We start from the raw sequence: 9,454 nt of genomic DNA, 5'->3' as shown, positions 1-9,454 counted from the left end.
TCAGTCTCTCGGAGGTGCTCATAGGGATGGGGTGTGCGTATGTGCGTTCAAAGGAGTGAATATATGTACGTATATATGAGCGCTGTGTTCAATTTATCTTTTTTGACAATTTTGTCAAATTAATATAAAGTTATCAACTTATGGCAAGTCTTGCAATTGCCAACACGTTGGCTAGCCAAATTTTGGCTGTGAATCAATTACGCTGGGCGTATTTATGTCAACACACAAATGCAGATCGATGTGCTAAATAATCGCGTGATATTTTTGGCTTGCAGGTACGCTCGTACACAGCTATTCCCTTTTTCAAATTAACCGAGAAAACCCCAAAAGAAACATCACATTGATTTCGCCCATTAATTTACAGCGTGTATAAATACACACAAGATTGGTTGCTTACCACAATAGTTCATTGAGACACATCGTTCCTAGCGCTCTTCTTCGATCAGGTCAGGAGAGTGTGCCACAGTTGATCATATTGGTGGTACTACCAACCATGGTATGCGTAGGTTTCATCAGCTCAATATATCAAAAGTATATATGCATGTGTAAATTTTGTTCCGATCAGCTGTGTATGTATGTATACTCTTGATTGAAAACGGCAGAGGACTGCAGCACAACATGTCTCCTTCGTGCTGCTGCTGCTCCTTGTGTCAATGGCCGCAGTTAGATCGACCGCCGGAGTGCAGCAAGGACAATGGTACAGCGTCATGGATTTCCATGCAGCTGGGGACGGCGCGACCAGTGATGTCGAGGTAACAATTGGAACACCATAACCTTTATCTATGATTCTGAAATCGTTATCATGTATGTTGCCCATCAGATTCAGATAGTTAATCTTTTGCTTATTTGTGCGCTGAAAGGCGTTCGAGGAGACATGGAAAGTAGCCTGCAGCAGCCACAGCAGCGAGGTGATCATGTACGTACATCCCCGCAGGAAAGGAAAGACATTCTTGTTGACTTGACGATCGGTCCACTCTGAATAGTCTATCTTTTAATTGTGTAGTACTCCCTTCATAAAGAAATATAAGAGCATACTGGAATTGAGGTTAGTGTTTGTGCAGCTGGAGAGCGACGTGGTGGCGCCAAGTTCCTTCTATTTAAAGCCATCAGACGTCCTGACCTTCTATGGCGTCGACAACCTGACGGTGAATGGGAGCGGCCAGATAGACGGGCGAGGCGGGAAGCCCAGTGGTGGGATTGCTACAACCAAAAGGTAATTAAGCCCCAAATATATAGAGTATAGCTGTTGCTTCTTCAATATATATATTTATCTCCATATATTTGCAACAATCTGATCTGATATCTCTCTCGTGTTGACAAAAATGCAATGACCGGCCAAGGGTATGTAAGCGTGCACTTACAGACACACAATACTTCCTCCCTCTCGCAGTCGCTGTCGTTCGCACACTGCAACAATCTACGGGTGACCAACATACGCCTCAAGGACGGCGCCGAAAAGAACATGATCCTGTACGAGTGCACGCAGGTGCAGGTGCACAACGTCTCCATCACGGCGCCGGGCGACAGCCCCAACACGGACGGGATCAATATGGGCTCCTCCAACCATGTAAATATCTCGTCTTGCTCTATGCACACCGGTATGTACGGATCGACAACCACCCTCCTTCCTTCAGATGGTACTAGTATATATTGCACTCTGTCTGGCCTCGAACGTAGGTATTTTGTGCATGCAGGTGATGATTGTGTGTCGATTCTATCGGGGACCACCAATGTTAACATCACCAACACCACCTGCGGGCCTGGTCATGGCATCAGGTATACAAACAAACAAACATACATACATACATACCACACCCATGCGTATATTGTACTCCCTCCGTCCCATAATGTAAGACGTTTTTTGACGGTAGTATACATTGACCGTCAAAAAAGTTTTACATTATAGGACGGAGGGAGTAGTATATTAATGCACGCACGTGCATGCTCATAACCTTCTTTAGTGAGTAGCATACATTGACCTTTTTGTATTATGTATCTACGTATGTAGTGTGGGAAGTCTTGGAGGTGTTGGTGACGGCCCAACGCTGGTGGAAAAAATTACAGTGTCCAACTGCAGCTTCTTCAATACCACGACCGGTGTGAGGATCAAATCGTGGCAGGTAACATGCATCTACTGATGGTAGGCAGGTAACATGCATCTACTGATGGTCGATCCGTTTCTGTACCTGTATGACTTCTTTCTTCTATAATGCAAAGGTAGAGCTCCTATTGTTCACGTCAAAAAACAAGCATCTACTAGTACGTACATGGTTGTGCCTTGCATGTGTTTAAAGATATAGTTACTGACGGTGGCATGCATACACATGCATGTTCGATGTACATATCATAGGTTACCTGCAAACCATATATAGTAGGTATATATATCCCCTAATATATACATATGGTATGATTCAATGGATACAGGGATGGCAAGGCACTAGCAACCGAATTCCTTTTCACCAAACTCAGAATGACTGCCGTCCGGTTGCCTATCGACATCGACCAGTTCTATTGCCCCCAAGGAAACTGTCCACCACAGGTGAGGGACCCTGTCCGCACCACCACTTGATCAATGGTTGCCTTAAAGAAAGAAGGGAACAATTTCTGAAATTGAACGAAACCCTATATATTGCTTTTGCCTTTGCAGGATGGTGGTGTGGCCATAACAGACGCTTGATTCGTCGACATCCAGGGGACGTCCTCAGAATGAGAGGCCATCAAGATCATGTGCAGAAAGAGTGTGCCATGCCACGACATCTACCTCAAAAACGTCAACCTCTCTTGAGCCAACCACATCGCCCCGGCACAAGCTATTGTTCAGAATGCCCATGGAAGCGTCACGGGAACGGTGAAGCCACAAACACAGTTTACTGGCAATTGATCACAAGTCGTTAATGGACATATACGACTAGGGAGCGGTGCTATGCTTACCTTACATGAGCGCCATGCAAGGCAGACTAGTGCTAAAATTATATTTGTTCAAATGATGGTTAATGCCATCCCACATCGTCATGCCTACATCCTCTCAATGTATTGTATGACCAACTAGTACTATAAGAGGTGTTGTCTATGGCAGCAATTCAGATTTTAGAGTGTCTCGCATGATTCCGATTCCGACGACCGGCCAAACAAAATGTAGGGGTTGTTCACCACGCTTGCCGCAGGTGAAGTCCCACATAAACCTAGCCATGGAAACATAATCAGTTTGAGCAAGATGCCATTGTATAGCTGCTAGCTCCAGCACACGGTGCATGTAGGTTGCGTTGTCGTTGTGGATGGGAAAGAGAGGGGGCTTAGGGCATATCCAACGGTAAATCCTCCAACTCTAACACTCAAATATCATCATTTTCTCATCAAAATGTAACATCTTAAATATAAGTAGATATCCACCATTACATTTGACATGGAAATATACAATATTTAATAAACTAATTAATCTAAGGAGTCCTGGAAAACACCTCATTGGACACATTAGAGTGGGCAAACTCGGTGTCGGCTGGAGCGGCTGGGGCCCAAGAGGCGACTGGTGTGGCAGTGACGATCTTGGCTTTCTCGTTGGCATAGAAGCGTGTGTGGCCGCATCTCATCCTACCCACCTTCTTCTATTTGGCAGGCCGATCAAGGGTGGCACAGGTTTTGCATGCCGCACCTTGGGTCGGGCCTTGTGACAGGCCGCGGGCGCCTCCTCCTCCTTTGCATGGGGGATGGGACCACGCGACCCCGAGATGGAAGTGACAACGCCTGATGAGATCAAGGAAAAGATCAACGAACTTGAGAAAGTCTCCAAACCATGTGCAAATACAATTGGTCAAGAGATTGATTCTAATTGGATGATGAGCAAAGATCTCGAAGCCAAGGTGAATAGTCTCTACAGTAAGATGGATACCCTCTTTGATTTTACCACCAAGCTCTTTGCAGAAACCAGCCTTCTTACGAAGTTGGCCACTAAGAAACAAAGAGAAATATTTGTGATGTGTCATTTCAAGTGTATCGGTCTCGCATGCAACGTGAAGAAGGCGGAGGGATCCAAGGAAGCTAAGGAGGAAGGAACCTCGGCTAGACCCAATTAGAAACATGTTTAACACTAGTAGAAAACAGGGCTACCATTCGGGCCTGGCCAGCCCATTAGTCCCGGTTCTTCAAGAACCGGGACCCATGGGTGGTATTAGACCCGGTTCGTGAGCCCAGGGGGCCGTCCGGGGCCTCGTGGGCATTGGTCCCGGTTCGTGTGGAACCATTTGTCCCGGTTCAAGCCACGAACCGAGACCAATGGTCCTCGCTCCTGGCCCACAACCATTGGTCCCGATTCGTGGAATGAACCGGGACAAAAGGGGGTGCTTTAGTCCCGGTTCGTGCCACGAACCGGGACAAATAACTTGCCTATATATACCCACCACCGCGGCAGAGCACTCCAGTGCTCTGTTTTTTGAATCCGGCGAGGAGAGAGCATTTGGGTGCTCTAGTTCACCTCCTATGGACATGATGTGTTTGATGAAATGCCCGAGCCACACTAGTTAAGTTTTTTCCTCTCGAAGCTCGACCTCGGAGCTCCATTTTTTCGAGATTTGTCTAAATTTAGCGGTCCGTCACGCCCCGTCCCCGTTTTCACAGCCGTTGATCGCCCGCGCCGATCTCTTCGCCGGCACCACCGTGGTGAGCCTCTTGTTCTTATCTTCTTTCTAATACTTGTCTGATTTTCTTACTTTAGGTAGATATTTGTCTGATTTTCTTACTTTTGACACACATAATTATATATAATGCACGCAGATGAACCGGCAATGGATGTATGGTGACAGACACACCTCCGAGTACATTAAGGGCGTGCATAATTTTCTCGAAGTGGCTGAGGCAAACAAGCAGAATGGTTTTATGTGTTATCCATGCACTAAATGTGGGAATATGAAGTCTTACTCTGACCGGAAAACCCTTCACACCCACCTGCTTTACAAGGGTTTCATGCCACACTATAATGTTTGGACGAGGCACGGAGAAATAGGGGTTATGATGGAAGACGACGAAGAAGAAGAGGACGATGACAACTATGTGCCCCCTGATTACGGTTATGCTGCAACGGGGGGAGCTGCTGAAGATCAAGAGGAACCAGATGATGTGCCCGATGATGATCTCCGCCGGGTCATTGTCGATGCAAGGATGCAATGCGAAAGTCAAAAGGAGAAGCTGAAGTTCGATCGCATGTTAGAGGATCACAAAAAAGGGTTGTACCCCAATTGCGAAGATGGCAACACAAAGCTGGGTACCGTACTGGAATTGCTACAGTGGAAGGCAGAGAATGCTGTGTCTGACAAAGGATTTAAGAAGCTACTAAAAATATTGAAGAAGAAGCTTCCAAAGGATAATGAATTGCCCGACAGTACGTACGCAACAAAGAAGGTCATATGCCCTCTAGGATTGGAGGTGCAGAAGATACATGCATGCCCTAATGACTGCATCCTCTACCGCGGTGCGTACGAGGATTTGAACGCATGCCCGGTATGCGGTGCATTGCGGTATAAGATTAGACGAGATGACCCTGGTGATGTTGACGGCGAGCCCCGCAGGAAGAGTTCCTGCGAAGGTGATGTGGTATGCTCCTATAATACCACAGTTGAAACGACTGTTCAGAAACAAAGAGCATGCCAAGTTGATGTGATGGCACAGTGAGGACCGTAAGAAAGACGGGAAATTGAGAGCACCCGCTGACGGGTCGCAGTGGAGAAAAATCAAGAGAGGGTACTGGGCTGAGTTTGCACATGACCCAAGGAACATATGGTTTGGTTTAAGCGCGGATGGCATTAATCCTTTCGGGGAGCAGAGCAGCAATCACAGCACCTGGCCCGTGACTCTATGTATGTATAACCTTCCTCCTTGGATGTGCATGAAGCGGAAGTTCATTATAATGTCAGTTCTCATCCAAGGCCCTAAGCAACCCGGCAACGACATTGATGAGTACCTAAGGCCATTAGTTGAAGAACTTTTACAGCTGTGGAATGGAAACGATGTACGTGTGTGGGATGAGCACAGACAGTAGGAATTTAACCTGCACGCGTTGATGTTTGTAACCATCAACGATTGGCCCGCTCTCAGTAACCTTTCAGGACAGACAAACAAGGGATATCATGCATGCACGCACTGTTTAGTTGACACCGAAAGTATATACCTGGGAAGCTGCAGGAAGAATGTGTACCTAGGCCATCGTTAATTTCTTCTGACCAACCATCAATTTTGAAAGAAAGGCAAGCATTTCAAAGGCGAGGCAGATCACCGGAAGAAGCCCGCCATGCGTACCGGTGATTACGTACTTGCTATGGTCAATGATTTACACGTAATCTTTGGAAAGGGTCCCGGCGGACTAGCTGTTCCGAGTGAGGCTGAGGGACACGCACCCATGTGGAAGAAGAAATCTATATTTTGGGACCTACCCTACTGGAAAGACCTAGGTCCGCTCTTTGATCGATGTGATGCACGTGACAAAGAACCTTTGCGTGAACCTTCTAGGCTTCTTGGGCGTGTATGGGAAGACAAAAGATACAGCTGAGGCACAGGAGGACCTGCAACGTTTGGACGAAAAAGACGGCATGCCTCCAAAGCAATATGAAGGTCCTGCCAGCTACGCTCTTACCAAAGAAGAGAAGGAAATCTTCTTTGAATGCCTGCTTAGTATGAAGGTCCCGACTGGCTTCTCATTGAATATAAAGGGAATAATAAATATGGCAGAGAAAAAGTTTCAGAACTTAAAGTCTCATGACTGCCACATGATTATGACGCAACTGCTTTCGGTTGCATTGAGGGGGCTTCTACCGGAAAATGTCCGATTAGCCATTGTGAAGCTATGTGCATTCCTCAATGCAATCTCTCAGAAGGTGATCGATCCAGAAATCATACCAAGGCTAAGGAGTGATGTGGTGCAATGTTTTTTCAGTTTCGAGCTGGTGTTCCCACCATCCTTCTTCAATATCATGACGCACGTCCTAGTTCATCTAGTTGAGGAGATTGTCATTCTGGGCCCCGTATTTCTACACAATATGTACCCCTTTGAGAGGTTCATGGGAGTCCTAAAAAAATATGTCCGTAACCGCGCTAGGCCAGAAGGAAGCATCTCCATGGGCCATCAAACAGAGGATGTCATTAGTTTTGTGTTGACTTCATTCATGGCCTTAAGAAGATAGGTCTCCCTAAATTGCGGTATGAGGGGAGACTGACAGGAAAAGGCACGCTTGGAGGGGAGACAATAATATGCAGGGACGGATATTCTTGGTCTCAAGCACACTACACAGTTCTACAGAACTCTACCTTGGTGACCCCTTATATCGATGAACACAAGAACAGTCTGCGCTCCAAACACCCGGAGTAGTGCGATGACTGGATTACATGTGAACACATCAGGACTTTCAGCAGTTGGTTGGAAACACGTCTCAGAGGTGAAAACACTGTTTGTGAGGAGTTGTACTCGTTGTCCAGGGGACCATCTTCGACTGTAATGATTTGGAAAGGATACGAGATAAATGGGAATACATTTTACACGATCGCCCAAGATCAAAAGAGCACCAACCAAAATAGCGGTGTCCGCTTTGATGCAGCCACCAAGAGGGGAAAGGATACATATTATGATTACATAGTGGACATATGGGAACTTGAATACGGAGTAGATTTTAAGGTCCCTTTGTTTAAAATGCAACTGGGTCAATCTGTCAGGAGGCGGGGTACAGGTAGACCCACAGTACGGAATGACAACAGTGGATCTGAACAATCTTGGGTACACTGAAAAACCGTTTGTCCTAGCCAATGATGTGGCACAGGTTATCTATGTGAAGGACATGTCTACCAAACCGAGAAAAAGAAAAAAATAAGGAAGTGAATACATCATACGATGAGCCAAAGCGCCACATAGTTCTTTCAGGAAAAAGGGACATCGTGGGAGTGGAGGGCAAGACAGACATGTCCGGAGATTATGAAAAGTTTCATGAAATTCCTCCCTTCAAAGTCAAGGTTGACCCAAGCATCCTGATAAATGATGAAGATTATCCATGGTTACGGCGCAATAAGGAAAGGACATAAGCGAAGAAAAAGTGAAGACTTTCTACACAACTATTATGATGATACCATACCAACTTTCAACCTTTTCATAGTTCATTTGAAATGACCGTTGTAACAGACAAGTTTCCGTATGAAATTCTGATACTTCGAAAGAGATTGTCCGTTTTGTACATGAAGTGCATTCAGTTTTTGCTGTAACCCTCTCAACTTTCTTGCACATGCTATGTGGATGAAATGATGATACCATGCCAACTTCCAACCTTTTTCAGAGTTCATTTGAAATGCTTTTAAATTTCAAGGTCTTATAGCTCAAAATAATAGTAAATGCATGAAAAATAACAAATGAAGTCGGAAAGGGTTGAAAATTGATGATGTGGCTTTGAATGGTGCATTTTGAACACATAAAAAGTCAGGAGTTCAAATAAGTTAAAAAAATAAAATCCCTGTGTAACAGATGAGTTTCCGTATGAAACCCTCATACTTCGAAAGAGATTGTCCATTTTGTACACGAAGTGTATCCAGTTTTTCCCATAACCCTCTCAACTTTTTAGCACATGGTATGTGGGTGAAATGATGATACCATGCCAACTTTCAACCTTTTCAGAGTTTATTTGAAATGCTTTTCAATTTCAAGGTCTTATAGCTCAAAAAAATACCAGTAAATGCTTTTATAAAACTCTAATAGCAAAAGGAATCAACTAAAAAGCTTTTATAAACCTCTAGTATTTTTTAAACTAAAATTATATAAAATTTATGCAACTAAAATTATCAAAGTATTTTCTGTTCAAAACATGAAAAGCTGAAATAATTATCATAAAGAATTTTTTGTTAGAAACTTTAGTAGCAAAAAGAATTGTCATAAAGTTTTTTCTTTTGATAGAAACTAAATAACAAAATCTGTTTTTCAATATAATGTTAAAACGCAGTAATATTAAATAGCAGGAAAAAGAATCACTCCAAATATATTTTTAGTTGCATAAAGATTATAATTCTTAAAATTTGGAAACTAATGGAGTAACAGAAAGATTATAATTATTCTGAGCTAAAAGAAAAAAGAATAAAGCAGAAATGAAAATAAATAATTTAAAGCAAAAAATAAAACAAAAAAAATAAAAAAAAGTGCCACCTAAAGGGCCACCGTGGCCTGAATACGACTAGAAACCCAACAATGGGCCAGGATTCAGGCCCGCAGTAGGCCCAATAGGCCCACAAGCACATATAGTGAGTTTAGGCCCGTAAGCCTGCATTTGAGAGGAGCTCGAGAGGGCAGCGGGACTGGGCTTATAAACCACTCTCGAGCTCCCCCAGCTAGCGATGTGGGACTAAACTTTCATGCCACGACGCGGGCAACACAAGGCCTTTAGTTTGGTGGCACCAACCGGGACTAAAGGCCTCTGCTTCCCGCCCTTTGGGCTGCTGA

General features: G+C 44.5%; 1 pseudogene; it reads left to right on the top strand.

Moving 5' to 3' along the window:
• The first annotated feature begins 707 nt into the window (after positions 1 to 707).
• Positions 708 to 2,881, top strand: LOC123089897 (probable polygalacturonase At1g80170; annotated as a pseudogene).
• The last annotated feature ends 6,573 nt before the right edge of the window (positions 2,882 to 9,454 follow it).

Source organism: Triticum aestivum, chromosome 4B (genome assembly GCF_018294505.1).
Source record: "Triticum aestivum cultivar Chinese Spring chromosome 4B, IWGSC CS RefSeq v2.1, whole genome shotgun sequence".
Lineage (NCBI taxonomy): Eukaryota > Viridiplantae > Streptophyta > Magnoliopsida > Poales > Poaceae > Triticum > Triticum aestivum.
Note: the sequence above shows the minus strand (reverse complement) of the source record. Positions and strands in the feature narration are given on the sequence as shown.